Source organism: Macrotis lagotis, chromosome 3 (assembly GCF_037893015.1).
Source record: "Macrotis lagotis isolate mMagLag1 chromosome 3, bilby.v1.9.chrom.fasta, whole genome shotgun sequence".
NCBI lineage: Eukaryota > Metazoa > Chordata > Mammalia > Peramelemorphia > Peramelidae > Macrotis > Macrotis lagotis.
This window is the reverse complement of record NC_133660.1, coordinates 250,167,000-250,190,709: the sequence shown is the minus strand read 5'-3', so window position 1 is coordinate 250,190,709 and position 23,710 is coordinate 250,167,000.

The following is a 23,710-nucleotide window of genomic DNA, read 5'->3' as shown; positions in this document are numbered from 1 at the left end:
CTAATACAGTTGTCCTAGCTTTCTGAACTGCTGAAAGGACCTTCTTCCACAATGTTGTTAATGTTTACATTGTTCTCTTGGTTCTGCTCCCTCCACTCAGCATCAGATCCTGTAATTCATTCCTTGCTTCTCTAGAGTCTGACCATTTATGGTTTCTTATAGAACAATAGTATTCCATAGTATTCATATACAATAACTTGTTTAGCCATTCCTCAATTGATGGGCATCTCCTCAATTTCCAATTCCTTCCCACTACAAAAAGAACTGCCATGAATATTTTCGAACATGTAGGATTCTTTCCTTTTTCTATAGTTTCTTCTGTATATAGATATAGCATTGGAATTACTGGGTCAAAGGGTATGAACACTTTTATTGCTCTTTGGACATAGTTCATATTGCTCTCCATCATGGTTAGATCTGTTCACAATTGTGCCAGCAAGGCATCAATGTCCCAATCCTCCCATAGCTTTCCAATATTGATCATTTTCCCCTTTTTCTCCTCTTGGCCAATCTGATAGCTGTGAGGTGATATCTCATAGTTGCTTTAATTTGCAATTCTCCAATCAATAATGATTTGGAACATTTTTTCATATGATTATATATAGCTTTAATTTCTTCATCTGAAAATTGTCTATTCATATCCTTTGACCATTTATCAATTGGGAATGACTTGTGACCTTATAAATTTGAGGCAATTCTCTCTATATTTTAGACCTTTCTCAGAACTCTTGGCTGTGAAGATTGTTTCCCAACTTTCTGTTTCCCTTCTAACTTTGGTGGCACTGATTTTATTAGTGCAAAACCTTTTTAAATTTAATATAGTCAAAAATCATTCATTTTCTATTTTATAATGTGCTCTACTTCTTGTTTGGTCATAATTTTATAATTTTATAAATTTATCCCCTTTCCAGAGATCTGATAAAATAGTATCCTAATTTATCTATGGTGTCGCCCTTTAGGTTTAAATCCTGTACCCATTTTGACATTATTTTGGTCTGAGGTGCGAGGTGTGGGCCTATGCCAAGCTTTCCCCAAAATATCTTCTAGTTTTCTCAACAATTTCTGTCAACTATTGAGTTCTTATCCCAGAAGCAGATGCCTTCTCATATCTTAAGATTCTCTTCCTCAGAAACCTTTGCAGAAATGGAAGGCACTTCAAGGTCTCATCTCTGTCTAGACTATTTACCCAACTTGTGGTCACTCAGCTTTTTCCTCTTAAACCTCCAGAGATAGAGAAATAATTGCCTTCAGAGACCACCCACTCCATTTGTATACAATTCTACTTGGCTGGGAAGATTTTCTTGGCCCTTAGGATGAAATTTCCCTTACCCAAACGTTCAGACTTTGTCCTCCTACTTCCATCCTCTGGGATGAGTCAGAACAGATCAAATTCCTCCTCTCTATGACAATGATTCAAATATTTTGTAGATGAGTATCGAAGTACTTGAGTTGAAAAGGAGCTCAGTTGTCCTCTAATTCTACCCAAATACGAAAAATAATTTCTAACTATAGACTACTTCCTTAATAAGTGACACTGGGCAAGCCACTGAGCTTCTTTTAACCTATGTTTCCTTATCTGTATAGGATTAATAATATCACTTAATTGATATGAATACTAAGAGGAAAAATCTGAACTGATTTATGTAAAAAGTTTTGCAAACATGCCAAGCTAGCTATTATTCCACCAGAATGGAAGGACAGTATAACCTGTCAACAGAGGCACCCAGGTCGTTAAAGGAAGCCAAGTAGTTATAGATTTATAGAACTCAGGTCAGAAAGAACGAAGTTCAATCCGACCTCAGGCACTTCCTATCTGTGTAACCTTGGGCAAGTCACTTAAACTTTATTTGCCTTACTTTCCTCAACTGTAAAATGGGAATAATAATATGCCAAGAATTGTGAGAACTAAATGAGATATTTGTAGTGTCTGCCAAAAAGAAGCTGACATTTAAAATGCTAGATAGTATTATTTTTACAGTTGGAGTTGGAGTATCCATAGTACTATTTTGTTTGTGCTTAACCTCTCTCAGTTATATGACATTTTATGGAACAAGGAAGGTGCTTCCTTGTTCCAAATATGCTTTGCTAATGCTTTCATAGAACTGTCTACACAACACTATAAATTGAACACTTTTGGTTGACAATTCTGGAATCAATCAAGTTGAAAAATTTTGTACCACCATAGAGTCTGCGCTGAGTGAAATCTGCTTTGAACTCTCTGTCATTTTGAGCTGTTTGGCTTAAAATAGGACATTTCAAATATTCAAATAAAATCAAAGTTGACACCATATAAATCTACATGAAGAGATTTAGCTCTAAGATGTACTTTTGAATTCATATAATGGAAATAATATCCAAAAGGCATAAGCAGAATGCACAATGAAATAGGGGGAGATGGGAGTCTAGGGAGGTCTGGGAAGGAATGATGGGGTAGAGTTAAGGGGCAGGAGACAGAGGAGAGGAAAGCCAGGAGCCCTAGTTCACCTGTCTTTCAGCTCATTAGCAATGATACTTCTGGACACAGAATTTGGAATTGGGTCCCTCATTCAAGCACTTGGCTACTACCTTGATGCATTGTTTGGGTTGGAGTCAGGAGAACCTAAGTTGAAGCTTCAGAAACTCTTAGCTCTGTGACGGTGGGCAAGTGACTTATCCTTTCTCAGTCTCTGTTTCACCATCTGTAAAATGGAAGTAAAAATAGGACCTTCCTCCTAAGATTGCTAAAGAGATCAAAAAAAGATGGCTTAGGTTATCTTCTGTAAACAAAAAGATGAAAATACATTAATTTTAAATTAATATATACATTATATATTAATTATACAAAATATTCGGCACAATGCAATATATAATGATATAATATTAAGATACATCAGTATACAATTTATATATAATAGAATACCATATATAATATTGATATGAATCAATAATGTTGCTATATCAGTTAATATAAAACAATATTAATGCATGGTATTCACATATACTGATATAGTCATAGAGTATATATGAGTATTTACTTTCTATCTATCTTCTTGCTATTTTGCCCTGTTTCATTAACTCCAACCTTGCAACAGGTTAAGGTAGGGGGAGGGGATGCTTCATAATTTCAAATTATGCTTTGATGAACAAATTTCAGCATGGAAGGGAGTAAAATAAAAAATCAATATAGCTGCTCTTTCTTGAGCTGCTAAAACCTAGAAAGTGACCACCTCAGAGGAAGAGATTAAATGCCACTTTGGATGTGAGATGATGTGAGATATTGTCAGATCAGTAAGAGGAAGAGGTTAAAAGTTTTGAAGCACTAGGATTTTGTGATATAGTGGTAGCAAGATATTGAAATGGTAAAATCATCCAAAGGCATTCAAAATATTTCTCAGACTTCAACAAGGCATGAGGTCTTATCTATTTGAGGTACATTTACTTAATGTATCACAGATACATTTATTTTTTTTAAATAGTCATGAGGAAGTATGGAAATAAAGTAAATAAATCTCATGTTTAGTAAAGAATCAGAAATTCAGAGTTGGAAGGGCTGAGTGAAGAGCCGTCTATATCTAATCTTTTCCTTTTATAGATTAGGAAATTGAGGACTAGCTATGATAAATAATTTGCCCAAGGTCATACAAGTAATATTACAGCATATCTGGTATTCAAACCTAGGACCTCTGACCATCCATTCAGTGTTCTTTCCAAAGTACTAAGCTTCCTTTGGACTAGGGATTTTCTGTTTGTGTGTGTGTGTGTGTGTGTGTGTGTGTGTGTGTGTGTGCGCGCACGCATGTTTGTGTATGTGTCTGTCTGTCTGTCTTTCTGTTTTTCTGTCCTGGACCCCTTGGGTGGTCTGATAAAGCCTATTGTCAGATGAAAGCCTTTTTAAATAATTGAAGAAAGAACTAAACTAAAATTAGAAGCTAGTAAAAGTAAAGATGTATCCTGCTCTCACCTAAATACTTGGACTCCCTGAAATCTATCCATAGATCTCAGATTAAAACCCCATGTTCTAGTGTTTCATGTTCTAGTGAACTACCTCATTTGAAAGCATTATGAATTGGAGGATATCAGTGTTAGTAATCATTTCACAGAAGAGGAAACTGATGACCAGAGAAGTGAAGATTCTAGTCAAAACTTACAGAATGAATGAGTTGCAGAACCACAACAAGTTTTTTTGAGTCAGTATTGAGTCTCATTTTATTTTCGCTGTTGCCACACTGTCTCCTTTTAGGGAAATTTAGGCATGCTGCTATTATGTATAAATATAAAATAAATGCTAGCTAGCATTATACCAGATTGGAAAAACATTTTATGTATGTGTTTTTATCTATCTGGCATCCATCTAATCTATCTGTGGATTCATATACTTAGGCCTATAGCTATATCCAGATAGCTAAACATAAAACTAATGTATGCATCTGTACTTGCATATGTATATATGTATATATATATATATATATATATATATATATATATTCAGTTTTTGAACTTGGATTTCATCTCTGAATGTATCCCAGAGCATAATGCCAGGGGCTCCTCAGGAAAATGACAATAGGCAAATTTTGAAGATAGAGATTTCTCCAAGGTCTTCAGGCACAGGGAAGAAATAACTCATTTCAGGATGGAAAGACTGCACTCTAAATTAGGAACCATTTGTAGAGTTGCCTCTGATGGTATTCAGGAAAGCAGCTTTTTCATCCAAAAGAAGAGTCAGCCATATTTCACTATGGAAACTAGAGAATTTCATGTTGGACAGCTAATACTTTTTTTAAAATTAGTAGACAGACCAAAGTATTTACACTCCTTACAATACAAAAATTTTCTACTAGAAATTAAACACAATATTTTCAAAATCATCCTGATTAGATCCTACTTTTTCCTATTCCTTGTCACAAGTCAAATGAAACTGTCTTTAAACTCTCTTTATACCTTTAAATACTTAATACTAGGGAGCAATTAGGTGACTCAATGAATAGAATACTGATTCTGGCCTTAGGAGGACCTGCATTCAAAGCCAGTCTCAGACATTTGGTACTTACTAGCTGTGTGACCTTGGGCAAGTCCCTGTATACCATGCATGGTCTCACCAAAAAAACTTAAACTTTTAATGCTTTTAAACCTAATGCACTTTGACTTCCATTCATGAATCAACAATTAGTCCCAACTTTAAGCCTCATGTTAACTGCTTGAGTTTTGATGGCTCAGAGTGAGTGTAACCAGCCATTGTTTCCGTTCTGACCAGAAATCCAAAGGGTCTTCCCCTTCCAGAATGACTCATTTATGAAGGCCAATTCTTACTAGCCTTTAATTAATGAATGGGCATTGCTTCAAATAAATTGAGATCTACGGACGATGCCAACTTAAACAGGCCAAGGTTTCCCATTGCATCCAGGGCCATAGGCAGTTGTCCTGATCCATATCTGGTCCCTGGACTCTGAGGACTCTGGAGGAGAAAGTGAGGCTGATGTCTTTGTACAGCTCTGTCTCATTTAAATCCAATTTATTTGCAAGTCAAGACATCCTTCTACTGATGTCTTTGATGGTTTTAAAGAGCAAAGGACAGAAAAAAAGTCACCCACTCTGCCTTGTGGCTTGACTCTTCTCAACATGAAAAAAGCACTAAATCCCTACTGTTTGTCAAATACTAATGCAGATTTTAGGGATAAAACAATATATTCTATTCAATACAATACATATGTAAGGAAGCAAATGCATAATATATAAAAGATCAAACTAGTACTTAAGTATCACAGAGGATTTAAAAGAAAGCCAAAAATCAGGGTCTGTCTAAAGAGGGTCATAGGCTAATTGAGGTATGGGTAGGGAGATTATACAAACAGTTCAGTACATATAGAGTCTATATAGGATAAATTGAAGGTAGTTTCATAAAGCATGACCTTAATCCTAAAATTGAAGATGACTGGGAAAAGCTTTTTACAGAGGATGCGATTTTAGCTCAGACTTGAAGGAAGCCAGGAGGGAGTGAGGAAAGAGAGAAGTTTTGAGAAAGGGGAACAGTCTGAAAAATCCTTAAGCCATGACATGAATGTTAAGAAGTGACTCCTAAAATGTTCTTTGAAAAAGACTAGAAATTCTTGGAGTCAGGCATCCCAGATAGGAACCTAGCTTCTTCATCACTGCTTAATAGTAAATTTTATTCATATATTTTACTGAACGACAGCTGTTCAGAATTAAACAATTTTTAAAAGTCACATTAGCATTAATATTGCATGTCACCAGTGAATCTCAAGCATAAATATTGGATGAACCAATTGCTTCAGTAGGATAGCAGATATCAAGGTTCTTGGAGGAAACCCAATAAAACTAAGCCATAGCACAGTTCTCAGTAGCAAAAAGATATGGGAGCACAATAGTCAAGTAGTTCATGAAGCCCCCAATTACTACTACCCACCCAGTTCCAAAGTAATGTGTATTTAACTTATTTTTGTATGTGTTTATTATTCTTCCTTTTATATTTGCTCTGCATATACTGATAAATGTACTCATCTCCTCATTAGAATCTAGACTCTGCCAGTAGGGATTGCTTTATTTTGTGTTGATATATTTCCCCAGCACCTAGTACATAATTGATGCTTGATAAATATTCATTAGTTAATTGAAGAATGAATAGTTTTTAAACTTTGGTAAATAGTATGGCAAAGAAGACTGAACTAGAAGACAGAAGGCCTAGATTTAACTCTCTTCCTTATGAGTTATGTGCTTTTGGGTAAGTCTTTGTCCCTCTTTTGGTCTTATAATCCCTCATCTATAAAATGAGGAGATTGGACTCTATGATTCCTAAGGTATCATTTGAATTTAAAATCTCCTAATTCTATGTTTAGAGGAAGTTATCTTTGAAATAATAGTCCATGGAGAATGAATAAGATATCTTCAGAAGAAGTTAAGAAGTAAGCATATTCCATTTTTGAAGAAAAAGGGCCAAAGTATCACAAAGGCATTAAAGTTAGAAAGGCATTTACTTGCTCAAGGACACATAAGAAGGACTAGAGCTGGGTCTAGAACCCAACCAATCAAAGCAGTAAGAAATTATACAGGCCATTTTCCCAATTTCCTCGCTTTATAGGTGGGGAAACTAAAGGCAAGAGACATAAAGAGGATTATTCAAGCTCATATAAGTTATAAGTAACAGAACTTGATGGATAAAGGTTACAACTGGAAACCTTTTTTGTATCAGCCTCTCTGTATTGTATTCATTTTTTGTCTTTTTTAAATAGTAAATAAAACTTTCTAGTAATTTTTGCATTATGAAAAGCATTTCTTGCTACAACTCAGTGGGGTAGATTATACAAAGAAATTAATGATATTTGAATTCTGCATCTTTCAAATATGGTTAATTTCCTTTTATGATTTCATTTATTGAATAAAATTGCACAAAATAATTCAGCTATTTTTAGTGTCTCAACCAAGAATTTAACCCATTCTGACTTCAAATGGATGAGACTTTACACTATGCCAAGGTAGATGGCTTAATGTCTATAACACTACCAGGAAGACCTATTTGATATTTGAACTTTGCCACTTATTAGCTGTGTGACAAGTAACTGGACAAGTAATTTAAGTTCTGTCTGCCTCAGTTCCCCCAAATATAAATTGGAGATAACAATAGCACCTATCTCTAAGATTGTTGTGAGAATCAAATGAGATAGTTCAGCCTTTAACAGGTGAGAAATAAATGCCTTTTTTCCCCACCTACCCTACAATGCCTCTTCCTATTCCCCTGGAAATATAACTATTCTCATTAATAACTATAATTATTGAAGAAAAGTATTCAATGAGATACTTACAAAATCTTACCATTTTATACCTCATCATGAGAAATAGGGAACATTTAATAACACTTTTTTCATGGTACTAGAACCACAGATCATTATTTTTATGTTAGGAATAATAATAACCAAATGATAAGGGTAGGGTGATGATGATGCAGAAGAAGGCCATGACATAGGGGAGATAATGCCATGACAAGCACTTGAGTTGGATTTGTGTGAGGGGGTGCTGTGTTAAGTCACCAGCCTCATTTTCTCCTCCAGTCATCTAGGAGCAGTGGTCAGATAACAAAGAGTATTACTGGTAATGTTCCTTGTTCATTAGGCTATATTCCATTTGATTAGATAACTGTTCTCCTTTCCTCCAAAGGAAATTTATTTTCATACCATCTTTTATCTTGCTATTATCAATTTTCACATTTAGATGCCTGGATTCCAACCCAGACCCTGAGTTCCTAGGGAAACTTCTCTATTGCTCTACTACTTCTCTTCCCTAGGAACCTCATTCTCCATCTCCTGACTCAGCAGATTGGCTCCTGCAAAAGTGGCCCATGCCCAGGTCATAGCCCATCATTTATAGTTTCCTTTTTTTAATTTCAATTTCTTTCTTTATTTTAAATTTCTGTATTTATTTTCATGCATATGCACATGCATATTTTTAAGTTACAAAATTTCTTTCCACTCTCCCTTCCTACCCACCTCCCCTTATCAGCAAACAGTCAGGTTAACACTATACATAGATTTTGATAAACATGTTTATAAATTGGTAATTTTCAACATGAGGAATTAGGATCGAGGGAAAGAGATAAATATGAGATAATTTTTATAAAATGTTCATCAGATTTGGAAGGGTGTTTGTGTGTATGTGTGTGTGTTTTGTTTTGTTTTGTTTTTCTTACACTGGATGGGGACATTTATAGCTTTCTTCAAGGATGGTCAAGACTCCCAAAGCAAGGCTTAAGAGACTGTATTCCTTTATGAAACATAACTGAGAGATTTTCAGCAGGAAGTTCAGCAAATGCTCTACTAAATTCTTCCTTCAGAGGACTTCACCTGATTGAAGCAGTGATCCTATACCTAAAGTGAAGAGGGTGACTGTCTGGTAGCTTTAACTTTTCAGAATTATGCTTAGTCTACAGAGTTACTATTTGTTCTAGTAAATTCTTATTAATTAGTTATGATTTCTCTCATATAATGTGTCACAAATGACCTTTGCTCAGGAGTTTCTTGATTTCCGCCATAACTGAATGCATTTCTATGAGCACGGTACTCCTTATGGCCAATAACTTGCAAGATTCTCCTCTAGTGAGTGAAGATTGCTTGGCAAGGCTCATTGCATATAAATTAACCAAAGTACTATTGTTTTTGTTCTTTTTTTTCCAACCTCTTCCCTCTCTTACCATCTCTAAAACCATAATCAAATCAACATTGCTATTATAGCAAAGGCTATTACTCTCAGTGTACTATTGCCTCAGGGTTTCCCTCACTATCTCAGAGAATTTCCAAATCAAAATACTTATCCCTGGTTAACATTCCCTAATCTTAGTTATATCTTTTTTATTTGAATTTAAGTTCTATAAGGGAAAAGAGTTTCTCTTTTAGTATTTGTATCTTAGATGTTTCACATAGTGGACACCAAAGAGAAAAGACTTAATATATGCAATTTCATTTATTTATTTATTCATACTGAAGTAGGGAAAGCATGTAAGGTATAAATACATCTCCATAAATGCATGGACCAACTAGGCAGAATAACATTCTAACTCTAACTCAATTGACATATGCTTAATAGTGCCCATAATTTCCTCCTTTACACTGGCAAGTAACTTTTTGGGCTTACTTTTCACTTATATAATAGTAATAAGAACAAGACATAATGGATAGAGAGTTGACCTAAGAGTAAGGAAGACAGTATATATGGGTTCAAGACCTGCCTCTGACACATTGATTGCATGACCCATGGTAAGTCATCTACCCTCTCAATGCCCTGCATCATTCTGGTTTGTGTAGATGTGTAGAATGGCATTGGTAGAAGTTTTCATTAGCAATGGAATTACACACTTATTAAAAAAAGCAGCAACCTTCATGTATGCAAGAATCTATAAGTTATTAAATTGAAAGTCAGAATGATATAGTGAAAAGGGTCCAAGAATGAGGAAAAAATGGGTTAAATTCTTGGTTGAAACACTAAAAATAGCTAAATGATTTTGTGCTATTGTATTCAATAAATGAAATCATAAAAGGAAACTAACCATATTTGAAAGATGAGAATTCAAATATCATTAATTTCTTTGTTTAATCTACCCCACTGAGTTATAGCAAGAAATTATTTTCATAATGCAAAAATCACTAGGAAGTGTTATTTACTATTTAAAAAAAGTAAGAATTAATAAAATACAGAGAGACTGATACAAACAAAAGAGTTTTAATTGTGAGCTTTATCCATCAGTGAGGGTTTTAGACAAAATTGACTGGAAATCTCTTGTTTTAGAGTTATGATTCCATGACATATTTTCCTACTTATTCAGTTTTTGCTCTTGAGCCAATCATATGCCCTTTTTGTGACTCCATACCCCCTTTGTACAATGAAAGAATTGTATTAAACCTGCCAAGCCCATTCTAGCCATACAGACCCTCATCATAGGCAAGGACATCCTTGTTGATGGAGGGAGAGATTTTCTTGTACATGCTTTTATCAAACTAGAATTATCTGATTTAGGCAATAATTATAATAGAAGGCCTTTTAAACTCTATGAAAATTATTGATGTCCCAGTTTCGAAGCAGTACCAAAAGGGACCAATATTCCAGTACTCCTATGGCAGTGCTGTGTTCTCAGGCAGCTTTCCTAAAGGTCTTCCTTTCCCTGCTGAGTACGTTCTTGGAAATTCTGAAACAGTGTGGTGTAAATTCTGGCCCTTGTTCAGAACCATATGTTTAGAGTCTGTAAACATCTGTCACACTAGGAGGAAAACATGCCACTTATTGGCGAGTTTTTAATAGTAATTCTTTTCTAAGCATAAAATAACTCCTTTCTGAGCAGTTAGTGGGGCTCAAATCCATTTCCATTATTCCGTAGGTAGTATGTCTCTTGGGAACATGTAGCAGACTGTAGGGAGGTGGAACACCTGGGTTTTGGTCTTGTTTTTGCTTCAGTTGCTTGTGTAACATGAAGTTTGACTCTAATTTTTCCTTATTTATAATTTCAGGATTCTAAAAATCAGCCCTACTTCTCTCAGAAAGAAGTGACTATTAAATTTTTGGACTCTCTGACTTAGAAGGAACTTCAGAAGTTACCTGGTAAAGGATGAACATCAATAATATTTACCTGAACAAGATTCTCTCCGTAACCCATAACATTTTTTTTTTAATTTTTGCAAGGCAATGGGGTTAAGTGGCTTGCCGAAGGCCACACAGCTAGGTAATTATTAAGTGGCTGAGGTCAGATTTGAACTCAGATCCTCCTGACTCCAGGGCCAGTGCTCTAATCCACTGTACCACCTAGTCATCATCCCCCTCCCCCCATAACATTTCACAAATGTTAATCAATTTTATTTGAAGAGCCTTACACTAAGGTTGAATTCTCTACCTCTATGTGTAAATTCTATTTTGGATGTTGTTCTAGTTTGGAGAAACTTATATTGTTAGAAATTCTTTTTTTTTCCCTTAATCCCCCCCCCATCAAGTATATATTTACCTCCTTAAAATTTTTGTATTGTTCCTATTCCATTTCCTGGACCTAGATAGAATAAATCTATTTCTCTTTCTGTGAGATGGCATACCATATAACCTAAGGTTAAATAACCTCGGGTCCTTCATCTTCACCCATAGAATGAATCTGAGATTTCATATTCTCATTCTTGGCTTTCTGGGTGTATTTCCTCTTAGCTTATGTCCTTTCCAAAGGGAGGCACCAATAACTGCATTTATCTCTTTGGAGATGATCTAATCAGAGTGGAGCTACAGGGGAACTGTTTCTCCCTACTTAGTTCTGGACATCAATCATCTATTAATGAGACCTAGTTTGGCTTTAGTTTCTATTTGTTTTGTCCCTCTCTCCCTCTCTCCCTCTCTGTGTGTTTGTGTGTGTGTGTGTGGGGTATATGTGTATTGTTGTTTCTTTTGGCTTCATAAGATAGATATGCCTCCTTGGACATGCAATCTATGAAAACTCCCATGTCATCCCCCTCCCCAGATTTTAACTCTCAATTCAACCAAAAATTTTATGTGCAAGGCTGTGTGCTAGCCTTGATAATCTAATAGACTAACATGAGGAAATAATGTAGTCTTATACATTCTCCTTCTCCTTTTGGTTAAGGGATGAGAGATGAGACTATCTATGAAAGTCTATGTTTAAGAATATTTTAGCATAATCTCCAAAGGAAAAGATATGATTTGCTTAAGGCAGCTGCTCCCTTCTATTTTATTAAGTACAGAAACAGGACCAGATTGTATTGGCATGTGAAACTTTCTGGTAAGAGAAGACCTCTGTCACTTGCAGTCTGAGAAAATTGTTTAGAACACTGAGAGTTTGTATTTTGCCCAGGGTCAAATATTGAGCCCATCATTCTGGTTTTGAGACTAGTTCTCTATTTTATTACTGTCTTGTATGTTTTAAATATAAGCTACTTATTAAAATTATCAATTTTTTGAGGGAATATACTATGCTATTCTTGTATCTCCTTGTAGTTTCTTCTACAAAACAGAAATTCAAATGTTTTGGAGACAATGGGAATAAAGAGTACTTTTCATTCAGTACCCAATAAAAATTCCTTTAAATATTTGAACATTGTGACACCATAAATCTGAAATAAACTTTTTGGTAGTTTTTGCACATAGATGAAAATAAGTTGCAATTGTTGCTGTTCAGTTGTTTAGGTGATATGTCTGAGTTTTCTTGACCCTATTTGAAGTTTTCTTGGCAAAGACACTGGAATGGTTTTGCTATTTCCTCCTCACACTTGAACTCAGATCTTCCTTCAATCAGGCTCAACTCTATCTACTGGATCACCTAGCTATCCCAACATTAGGGTCAGCATGCCTGTTGTTGGGGTATATGTGCCGGAAGACAACAGACTGGTTTGTTTGGCTTTTAGACTTCCCTCTTCATTACCCTAAACAACCACTTAGTTTACACATACTGAACTTGCTGAAACAATTATTTTTCCTTGGGTAAAAAAGGCAATAGCAAAATTTGCCTTCCTAATACCAAAACTCCATATCCCAGTAACTAGAAACAATGAACCTTAACAATATAGAACAGCAAAAAACAAACAGGGAGGTTCCCATAAGAGTTCAGCAAATTCTTCATGTTATTGAAAAGAACAGGGAACAGGGGTAATGTCTTTCATACAACGGACAGTGTATAGGCTTGAAGAATGACAGAACCATGGAAATAGAACAATTTTAATAGAGCCAATTTTTACATCTTTGGGGATGGATGAATCAGTAAATAGTAGAAGTTTATAGACACTTGAAATACTTTTGTAAATTATTGTGATTCTGTCTCATCTGTCAAGTTCGTCATTTTCATTTTATTAAACTATGTTTGCATACCTATATCTATTTTTATGAGTTGAAAGAAATATTTTCAAATGACTAATAATTGTAGCAATAATAATGAAGTAATAGAACTTTAAAGATAAGAATTCTGAGTTAAAAACTATGGTATCCTAATTTTAATTGCGTAATCAATGCTTGGTGATATGGATGCAACTATTACAAATGATTTTCACATTGACTTTTCAAAGGCTTACAACCTACTTGTCATCTATGATTCCTGATTCTCTTTGACCCCTTTCATTTTTCACTTTGGGAATTTTCACTGGCACTTTCCCAGTGAGGGGAATGTTCTCCCTTCTCATCTCTACCTCCTGGTTACCTGGCTTCCTTCAAATTCTATTTAAAATCCTTTTAAAGGAAGACTTTCCTCACCCCCCCCTTCAATTCTAATGTTTCTGAAATGAATGGCAATAAAAATCATTTTTCAGCTGATACTTATAAGACATTTTTGTTAGTCACTTCCAGTTTTTCCTTTTATACAGTCTCTGTGCAAAAGAGACTTCATGTTGTCCCCTTATTAGACTGTGAACTCTCTGAGAGGGTAGATACTCTCTTTTACCTTTATTTTGACTTCCAGGAGTTAGTATAGTGTCTCATACACAGTAGGCATTATATAACCATTTTTTTGACTCATTAAGTATTTACTAGTTAAAGAAAAACAATCCAAGAAGGACCTTCCAAGCAAAGGTAAATTCTTGGTGGGAAATGGAAAAAGCTTAAAGAAGAGGTAGAGAGCTTAAATGAGTCATGTTCCTTATGGACAGGTTGTGCCCTTCATTGTTGGAGGAAAGGATGAGAGCCCATATCTATCTGAATATTCAAATATATAAGAGATATCTTTGGCTAGGATGATCCCTCCCAGATCTCAATCATGCCATATCTGACCATCTTCCTGTATGAATTCCTCTAAGTTTGGCATGAAGAATTCTCCAGAGGTGCCAGATATCTTATATACTTTCCTCTAAGACTATAAGGGTATAAACTGATACTTAGGTTTTGTACCTGTCAACCGTTTTCCTTCAATGCCCATATGGTTTCTAATCCTACATTTCTGGGATGCCATCCATTATCCTCTCCTCTTCTTCTTCAAAGTTTCCCAAGTGACAACTTTTGCAACTTATGTACACCCACAGTGGGCTTCTCCACTGATTTTGGCATGATATTTTTAAGAGTGGATAATATTTAAATTTATTATTGTCATAAAAGGTTAAACAGAGATCATCTGGAAATTCATAGCACTCAGTACTTATAGTCATAATACATCATCAGTAGAATATTGGCATTAAAAATAAACTTTACAAACCTTAAAGTTTGTGATCTATGCCTGTTTCTCTTTATATATGTATATATTTGCATATATATATGTATATAGGCATTTGATTATTATTTCTGTGTGATTATTTTCTCCCTTATAAATTCTACAATACATACATATTAAACTTCTTGACATTTGAAACAGACACAAGGAATACAGACCAAAACAAAGCAGCCACCTCCCTCAAAGGAAATGATGTCAAGAATATATGGCCCATACACAAATAATTATCCAAGGAAAGTTGAAGTAGAGGAAATGAAAACTTGAGGCTGGAGATGGAGTGTTGGATCCAGGAAGGTGTCACTAAGAAAATAATATCTAAGTTCAGACTTGAGGAGCAGCAAGGTTTCTGAGAAACAGAGGGTGAGAAGTGGGGCATGCCAAGTACTAGAAACAAGATGGCAAATGCACAGGAGTGAGATGCTAATAAGGAGTTCAATATGCATGTATTGCAGAATTTATAAACAATAATTTATATATTTAGTTATTATTTAGGTTTGTATATATATTTATAAAGAATTTATAAGGGAGAAAATAATCATACTCACAGAAACATTAAATACATATATATACACATATATATGCATATGTAAAAAGAAACAGACAGATATAGATCACAAACTTTAAGGTTTGTAAAGTTCTTTACAGATATCTCATTTTGTCTTCACAACAGCCAGTTAGGTGTGATTAGTATCCCCATTTAATAGTTTTGGATACTGAGGCAGAAAGCACTCATCTTACATATCCCAGCCTCCTTTCACTTTTTTCCTTCACCACAATCTCAAATGAAGAGTTCACTTTCCTGCTTCTCACAACCTATCCCATCTTATTCAGCAGATTGTTCCTGCTAACACCTACACTCAGTATACATTTGGTAGCAAGAAAATAGAAAAAAAGGTGACATAAATATATTGTGAGTAACACAAATCTGGGGTTCAGGGAAACAAGAATGACCATAGAAGAGGACAAGGAATTTGGGTGTTGTGGATAGAGTTAAATTGGATCTCAAATAAATTGGAATAAAAAGAAAAGAGAATATTACCATTTCACAGGAATGAAAAAGAACTGTGGGGTGAAAGGATTAATGGTATCAGTGAGAAAGAAAAAGAGTTAGGGCTAGCAACAACGAATGAAGGAAAAACAAAAATTATAATCACATATGAAAATGCCAGAGTTCATGAACTTGGAAATGGAATATTTGTAGATAATGGCAAGTTCAAGGCTAGGACTTCTGTGAATTTGAGAATTGTGGTGGGGGAGGAGAAGTTACAGTATTTGAAAAAGCATCAACATTTGTGAAATATATTAATAGAAGCCCAGGAACTAGTATAGAGGGACTATGAGTTAGCCGCTAAGCTCAGTGGAAGCAAGGGAAATGGCCCTAGGGCTCAATACACAATGGTTACAAGGATTTTGATTGGATAATAAATATGAATAATAAAATATGAATTCCAGTGGTGGAGAAGTTGCCAAGTGACAGTGGCAAAGGTCCACTCATTACTCAAATTTTCAGATCTATATCTATTGTGGAAGCAAAGACAGACTGATACAGAGTTCTTAGCTTTTAATGTTTTGTATTTCTGAAGCTTTGTATTCAGTCTGACACAACCATGTACAGGTAATGAAGTGGATGGAGCTCTGAGTCTGGAGTCAGAAAGATGTGATCCTGACTTAGTCACTCACCTTCCTCAGGTGTCAAATGGAGTTAATAGTATAGCCCTACCTTACAGGGTTTCCATGAGAATCAAATGAGAGAAAATTAAAAATTTTATTATTAATGCCCAGCTTATGACAGTAAGTGCATAATAAATGTGTCTTCTCTTGTCCTCCCCTATTCCCTTCATTTAGGGTGAATTGTAATTTTCTAAAGTTACTAAAGTCTCTCCAAAGGAGATTCTATCCATATCTAAGTAGATTTAAATATAAACTATTCTGTAGAAGTTCTGTTGCTATCATGGAGATTCTAAATCCAAGTCATCAATTATTCTTTAGGAAATGTTGCTTGCCCTTCTTGAGGAGGTCCTTGATAACAGGAAGGTGATATTATCCATGACTTGCAAGTGAATTGCATTTAAATGAGAGAGAACTGTACAAATTACCAACCTCGCTTTTTCCTCTGGAGCCATCTGAGTCTAGTGGCAAGATAAAGATCCAGACTCTTGGATATGGTTCCGTGTGGGAATCAAACATATAATGGCAGTACGGCATTGCAAATAAATCCCTCGGAGTAAAAGGAAGCCTTGGTTTTTGATCCCATCTCTGACATATTCTAATTGTGTTACCCTTAGCAAATCATTTCAGTAGTGGCAACTAGGTGGTTCAATGGACAGACCTCTGAATCTGCAGTCAGAAAGACCCAGAGTTCAGATCCAGTCTCAGATACTTTACTAGTTGTGTGATGCTGGGTAAATCATTTAACCACATTTGCCTCAGTTTCCTTGTCTCCAAAAAAAACAAATGAGCTCTAGAAGGAAATGACAAACCACACCAGTATCTCTGCCAAGAAAAATCCAATTGGGGTCACAAAGTCAGACTGGATTGAAAAATGAGTGAATGGTGAACAAATCACTTAACCTCTCAAAACCCCAGGGAACTCTTGAAGACTCAAAAATTATAGATGAGTTTTGAATTTGTAGGAAGATTTTTACACAGAGCTCCCCTTGGAAACGGAAGTATAATAGATGAGTAAAAGAAGTCGTCCCTCCTCCTCCCACCTATATGTAATGTATCCTTCAAATCATGTACAAATATTTATTAAGTTTTTAGAGTGAGCAAGGTAGGTATGTACACATTATACACAATTATGTTATCACATACATCAAAATATACAAAATGCAGGTTTTTTGGAGAAAATCTTTTAACATTCTAGTGACTGGCTAAAAATTTGAATATTTTTTCAAGTCTTTTTCATTTATGTATGATTCAACTCTTGGAACCATTCAGAACAATAATGGCTTTGCCAACTGAAGACATTTACACAACAGAGATTCTGATAAGCAGAGATAGCTTTTCAATGGAATTAAAACCTTCCTTTTAGGCAGACAGGCTGCTTTATCAATTTAGTTCAGCTGTTTTTTTTCCCCTTCAGAGCCCAAATCCTAATTATTCTAACACATCTTATAACAGTTCATCAGAGAGGTCTTTGATTGCAAATAAAACTTCCAAATTTCTTCATCAATGAAAAACCACAGGATTATTTCTACCTTTGTCCCTGAAAATACAGAAATGCATAGATATTGAAGAAAGGAAAGACCTGGCTGATTTCTGAATACTTAAATTTTTTTTTCTTCCCTCTTTTTTGGCTAACCAACACCTGTGGGTTCAATGGACTGAATTAGTACATTTAGAGTCTGTTCATTTCATCTGCAGGTGCAACATCTTGGCCAATACAGGAATAATATTAGCCACAAGACGTCCTTGGGCCCCAGGCCAAGAAACGGGTAAAGCTATTTTTAATTGTTTTGCCTCATTCTCAGAAACCTGGAAATAAATCGGGTGGATGAAAGATACCAAGATGTTGTCTCTCGAATCCACACGGCTAGGAATTACAGACTGTCTTGTCATTCCAGTATTCACCCTCCACCATGGGGAAAAAAATATTCCTGGAGCAAACTTCAGCTATGTGACTGATTCCTGGGAAGTTTACATGTCACTTTCTAAACATAAGTGTACAAATCTTTTTGTCTAGTAATTATTATTATTATTATTATTATTTTACAAAGTTATTTCTAAAATTAAGTGAAAATAAAGATTAAAAGCTGAATTCTGTTTTAACACCATAAATTATACTGAACCAAAGTATTTTCTCCACAATTAGAACTGAATCCTAGGTGGGTAAGAGAGCAGATCCTGATAAGGGTGAAGGGAAGAGTCCCCATCAATGAAAGCTGGCTTACCAGTGGGTACAGAGGTGGACAGCTGGCTCTCCAGTTGGCTGCCATCAAAATGCCATTCAGCAAAGCTGACATCTTGGTGGGAGGTGAACTTCTGTTGGAAGCCTTCAGGAGAAAGATGACCTAGCTCAACCGTCCCAGCTGACATTGTAAAATATCAGAGGGAACAATGAAAACTGTGGCACGGTTCTAAGGCAAGGTTGAAAGATTCAGGAAGGGCAGATCCACTTTCTTCAAAGCAGCTGAGTCTCCAGGCATCCCAGGGAGGGGTGAAGGGTTCTTTGTCCACTGGAGAAAAGACAAAATCAAACCTGCAAGGCTCTCCTTCTCTCCAGGAAGTGGGAGGCATTTACTCATGTTTCTCAACTCTTAACTCCTCTACCAGACTTAAGAGGATATTGGGGTTTTCCTTTAAGATCTGCAGCTGCCGGTTGCCCGTAGCTTTTGCCTAGGACTCTTGTGGGAATTCAATCGGCTTAGAAGAGGCATCAGGGACTTTTCAGAGCAGGCTCTGAACTTGGCTAGAGTGGTCCTCCTTCACTTTTCAGTTTACAATGGATCAGCTGGGTGGGGCGAGGCCATGCCAGGGAATGCATCCCAGCTGGCAGCTCATCAGAGTTAACTAGCTTTTGGAATGGGCTCTGTGCCAACATGACAATCCTGGGTCACAGCCCTCAGACCCAAACAAATCCTGGTGTTTCAAACAAGAATAAAGTTAACCACATAGCTGACAAAGTCATTCTTTGACATGCTGCAAAACTAAAACATCCCTAAAGTACATGGAATATTGTTCATCTCCAATATGAGCAGCATCTTTTAAATGGTTGAGTTATTCTATGGTATGTAGACTTCAAGGATTTTATGTAAATTATTTTCTTAATCCTCACAGAGACATGGAGAAGAAATAAAAATAATGTAACACGGTCCTTGCAAACCTTTATTTATTGTTTCTGAGGCTTGGGGAGTAGAGAGCATTGAGGGAAAAGATGGACCTATATAATCTCATTTCCCAGGAGAAAATTCCCTCTGCTAATGGAGATAATCACTTGCTATTCACAGAGAACTTCCAGAGACTAGATTAGAGTCAGAAGAGGCTGGTCTTCTTGACTCCTTGGTCAGATCCCTAGTTACTATGATATGATATCTTTTTCCCTAAATCTTAAATGCTATGCAAATGTAAATTATTATTTTCCCCACTTAATAAAAAAGGAAAACTGAGACTTAGTTTAAGTGACTTTTGCTCAGATTCACAGAGCTGATAACTATCTGGGGTGGGTATTGATCCCAGATCTTTCTGTCTCCAAATAGAGCACATTATTACTCCAAACTGTCTCAATAAAATATGGAGCCACCCTGGATGAAAGGAATATAATATGTAATATTAAGGCAAAGTTAGGGCAAGTAGAGAGGGGTTTTAGAGGTGTAGGTAATTCTCTGTGAGGAAACCTAACAATGGAAAACATTACCTTTTCTACCTTTTATAGTCTTGTACTTGTAGCCGTTGGCTACTTGGGTTCTGTTCTGCCTATGAGGAATCATTATTCAGACTAGGAAATCATGGGTGTAAATAAAACAAAAAATTATCAAAAAACATTTAAAGACATAGGAAGGGCTAGGGGAAGAGAGAGATAGAGATAAAAGAACAGCCAAGCAGCTTTGACTGGGCCATGGTCAGAGAAGACTGAGCTGTCCCTGAACCAGCGTCCAACCCAGGTTTTTATGTTTTGCCTCTCATCCAGAAGGCAAAAGGTAAACTTTCTTCCCCTATACTGGATGGAGAATTAGGTAGAGGGTAAAGCCCAAGAGATCAGGATACAAATTTTATATTAAACAATGAATCAATGGTACCGTAAGAATTGGGAGGGTCCCCACTGAGGGTCCCCACCCCAAGCAGCTTTCAAGATGACAATTGTTTCTGTTACAAACATAATTCTCTATTTCAAGTCAATTTGTATCTCCATCCAAATTCTTTCTGTTACATTCAAATCTCTTCATCTTCCCCTGCATCATTTGGGGTCACAGAATCAGAATGAGGAATGATGAAAAGGCAGTTATTAAATATTTCCTATGTTCTGGCACTGTGTTAAATGATGAAACTAGCAACACAAGCAAGCAACACATTTCTTCCTTGCCCTTTAAGGCTTACATTCTAAATGGGATGAGGGAAGATAAAGCAGAAAGGGGTACAATAAAGTAAGAGAGGACATTCTAGTTCAGTGCAGGTAGTACATTTGGAATTGGGTCAGAAGTCATCTGTAGCCCTGGGTCTGCTCCAGATTGGACAAAATTTCACTTATCAGTGTCCAGGATCTTAGGGCCAGAGTCCAGCTTATAGAGTTAGTGGCATACTCTGGGTTACAAATCCATTATTAATGAGAGGCAGGGCTTGAATTCAACTGATCCTAACAGTAAGATCAAATTTCTATTTACAATTGCTTCTCCCCAAAGTAGGAAGCTACACTCTAACATTAGTCCAACTACTGAATGCCTGAATTATTAAGATCAAGAGTGGTGCCCTCTTGTGATCATTCAAAAATGCATTAGCCTTAATGAATTAGCCTTAAGCATTGCACGAGCAGAGAAAGTTGGTTCTTTTTTCGTTCCCAGTATCTAGGGCAAAGGGAGTTCTGAAAGGAATGTGATTGCCACCATTCTCCCAGGCAGTGAATTATGACAAGGCAAAGGATGCTTGTTATTCAAGTACTGTCTTGCCACCTGTGGCTCCTGAAGACAGATCTACCAAGTTTTTGACAGGAGGAAGTAAGGTGGCCTCCTTCCAACTGTTAATTACCTGACAGTTTGATTGGATGAGTTACTTTTCATCTGAAAAGCACAGGGAGCAGAAAGCAGAAGACACTTTGCAAATTGCTCTTTAGACATCCGCATATGGGCTTATCATTGCTGCCATCAAGAGAGGCAGGTGTTGTTTCTGCCTTGCTGGGAATGTCTCTAGTTATTCCTCTTTTAGGGGAAGTCTGTGTTCTTTGCCTCCCATTTGCTGATCTATACATCCTTGCAGCCAGATTGAGAGTGTCTAGATGAAACCAGATCTTTGCAACCAGTCAAACTGGCTTTCTTGTACTTCACATACTACTGCATACCGTATATCTCCACACGCATTTCAGAACCAAAAGGCAAGGTTTAAGCTTAGACCTTTAAAAGACAAAGAACTTTATAAAAACAAAGATTTCAACTTGTAGCCTACTTACAGGCAGTTGGAACTAATGAATTATTGAAGTAAGGATATCTTACTATGGCCCTGCAACCCTTTCAGCCCCACCAGCCTTTTTCTATTTGTTCTATAGTTTTGGTCATGTGACCATTTTCTTCTCAAAGAAACTGGAGTGTTTCCTTCTCCAGATCATTTTACCGAGGGAGAAACTGAGGCAAACAGGGTTAAATGTCTTGCCTAGGATCACAAAGCTAGTAAGTGGAAGTCACATTTGAACTGAGACAGAGGAGCATTCCTGACATTATTCACTGTGCTCCCTCTCTTCCCTAGTCTTGAATACTCTGGGATAATTTTTTATTCATTACTAAATGGAAATGTTCATACCCGGACCTGTCACTGAGAAGCTTAACTATAGGAATACAAAAGACAGAATAAGGAAGAATTGGGGGGAAAGGAGAACTGGACACCTGACGGTAGCTTTGAAAATGACTCTCACTTGTTTGAAAACCTTTTGTGTAACTGGATATTTACCAGAGACCGGATTTTAGCTATAATGCATCTACCTACAGCTTCCTTTAGATTAAAGGAGCTTGGCATGTTTAGCCCTGAGGAGAGAAAATTCAAGTGGGATTTGACGTCTTCAAATATTTGAAGGGCTGTCGCACCAAAGAGGAATTCTACTGTTCTACTTGGCTCTGGATGGTAGAAGTCCAAAAACAAATTTCAGGCAGACGTGAAGAAAGGGTTCCTAACAATGAGAACTGTCCAAAAGCAGGAGTGACTATGGGGAGAGGGAGTTGAGCTCACTTCCCCTTCTCCCCTTGAAGGCTTCAAGTAGAAACAGGAAACAACTAAGCTGAGTCTTTCAAGGGTCTGTGTGAGGATTGGCTTCCATGGCTATTGAAATCCCTTCTAGCTATCAGATTCCGTGATTCTGTGATTTTTATGGTATCACAAAAATAAATCTCCCTTTGAAAGAGAGTAGAATTTTTTATGATTTAAAAATATGCACCTCTCAGATGTATCTTGAGATAAAATTTTTCATCCAATATTGCCTTCTTGGGAATCCCCACCTAAATGGTGTCTAGTCATTTCCAATACAATCCATCTTTAAAATTGTACTCATTATTTTCTTCCATTATTTCTTCCCCTTTTTTTATCAGGCAATTTCTGTCAAGTTACCACCATCTTTTTCCATTACCCAGGTTCACATGACTGGTGCCATTATCAGCTTTTCAATCTCCCTCACCCAGTATACCAAATGAGTTGCAAGTTATATCAACTCTATCTCTAGAACATTCAGTAGAGTTTGTCCAATTGATCACGAGTGAAAGTACAAAAAAAAGTTAGACTGGGGCACATTCTCTCTGAGCAAGATAACATTTTGTTAACACAGGAGTGCTACCTGCCCAAAAGATGGGTCAATGAATGCCTCATTTCAGACAAAGACCCTAAATTAAAGTCTTAATTGGGGTTAACAGGGTAGGTGAGGAAATAATACAAATTGTTATAAGGTTGCTATCATAGTGGGGTTGAAGACAACATGATTGAGGCATAGGGAAAATATGACTGCTTGAAAGTTGGGAAGGAGGGGCTAGCAACAACCCACTCCTTCCCTTCTGTGACTAAGAAAAGTTCATTGTTGAGTTCACCTGAATAGCTGGCAAATCAAATATCCTTGAAGGATAATTTGGTGGTGTATAGATACTGGATCAAACTCCTTATTGTTTACCTTCATACTATAAGGATAGTGGAATTTTTTGAGGCAAAAACAGAACAGTGATTATCAGAAACACTGGATTTCTAAATTTAACTATTACAGTTAGGACTCATTTCTGAACTAATTTTAGAGACTTCCTAAAACCTAAAACTAGACAAATCTTGACAGTCCATTATAAGGATAAAAATTATAATAATGCCATTATTATATTAAAATTATGATACTATTAATCAACTAATTAATATTATAATACTATAATGATAAGGATTTAATTT